Below are 1,723 nucleotides of genomic sequence, written 5' to 3' on the forward strand. Positions count from 1 at the left end.
CTACCACTGAGCTATACCCCCACCTTTTTTCAGTCTCTTATAAATACAAATTGTTTATACAGAACTTGCATACACTAGCAGGCTGCGCTTCGGCCTTTACAAGCAGCCGATCTGCAATAAACATATTTCTCAGCATGCAGTCTGTTGTAACTATTTTGCAATATTCTTAAAACATAGACACAACTTGGCTGTGTAGGAGCGGGTCATTGAGGTTACCGGGTGTGAACTTGTGAACAGATATTCTGCTAAATAACTGAGACACACAACGCCATGATTAACTTCTCAGAATCTGCAGTATCAGTCTCAAGATCAATAGGGCAAATGGGAAAAGCAACCCTGCTGTGACCAGTGATAATGATAATTACCCTCGAGTGCAGCTTTAGCTGTATCATAATATACGAAAGACACCTGTCTTTTGATTTCCCAAACTGCAAGGACATTTTTCTTCTTAGCTTCATCCATTTATAGTGATAGTGTGAGATAAGAACTGCTGCTTCCCCAGCTATAACTGTAACCTGGACTGGATGTTTCTATACAGCCAAAGTACTCTGTTTTACACCTGGAGCTTTCCTTTCCTGTGCCTGATCCACAACATCTTTCCAAATTGAAGTGCGCTGTATGTATAACACAGGTTCCAGATGTTAGACAATAGAGGTCAAGACTGGGCAGGTGCTGACAGCCTCTGGCAGGCCTGTAGCTCTTGGCATGTACCAACAGTCCCTCAGCTCCCCTAGCAGTGTTACCTTATGTTACAGACTGAACTTCCTCCTGGCGTGTGCTCACATAAATTGTAAGGACAACATTTCAGGATTTTCTCCGTTGACAAATGCAGAGACTTTTACTTGTTGCACTGCTGGGTGCATGAATTTCACAAGGGATATAGAAATGATGAGTATTGAACGTTTTTGTACTGTTGTATGTCAAGCATCCATTCATTGCTCAGCTTAATTACCGTGTCCTGTGAATGACTTCTTTACATATGACCATTTTAGGAAATGGTAGACTACTTTAAAGACATACTGTACAACATTACTGGTAGGGGGCACCCAGAGTTGAACTGGGGACCTCTTGATCTGCAGTCAAATGCTCTACCACGAGAAGGTTTCCCATCTGCTTATTGGTAAAGTATTCTAAATGACAATCAAATATAAGAAGAGCAGTGTATTAATCAGTTATGGTTTGTATTCGTAAGGGGACACTACAAAGCTTTTGCGTCTTTGTGCAGAGGGGGGCACCAGATCGTTTGAAGACTTGGGAACCTCTTGATCTGCAGTTCAAATGCTCTCCACTGGAGATATACCCCTCTACATAAGAATAGTTTCCTGCGTTTATTTGGTAAATATTTCTAAATAACCTAAAGAATATAAGAGAATCAGGGCTATTCGGTCACTATGTTTTCAGTGGTGTTACATCGATGAGCCGTTTTAGACAAATGATTACTTACTTTGAAGATCGATAACTGTTGCAACATTAGTGGTTAGGGCACCAGAGTTGAACTGGGGACTCTTGATCTGCAGTCAAATGCTGCTACCCACTGAAGCTATACCCCCTTCTAGCATAGGAGCATTTCCCTTGATTATTGGTAAATATTTCTAAAATAACTAACAAAGTATAATGAGAACAGGGTATTCGTCCACTATGTTTTTAGTGGTGGTACATATGACGTTTGTACAGCAAGATGGAACTGTGCAACATTTTTAGTGGTAGGGCACCAGATTGAACT

The 1,723-nt window shown here is 41.0% G+C and overlaps 1 protein-coding gene across 1 annotated transcript in view; it reads right to left on the reverse strand.

Annotated features, from left to right (window-relative positions):
- LOC118323208 (plexin domain-containing protein 1-like) overlaps positions 1-1,723 on the reverse strand; it is a 14,968-nt gene that overhangs the window by 2,960 nt on the left and 10,285 nt on the right. The window lies entirely within an intron of this gene.

Source organism: Morone saxatilis, unplaced genomic scaffold, assembly GCF_004916995.1.
Source record: "Morone saxatilis isolate NCDOM2014 unplaced genomic scaffold, NCSU_SB_2.0 Contig14, whole genome shotgun sequence".
NCBI lineage: Eukaryota > Metazoa > Chordata > Actinopteri > Moronidae > Morone > Morone saxatilis.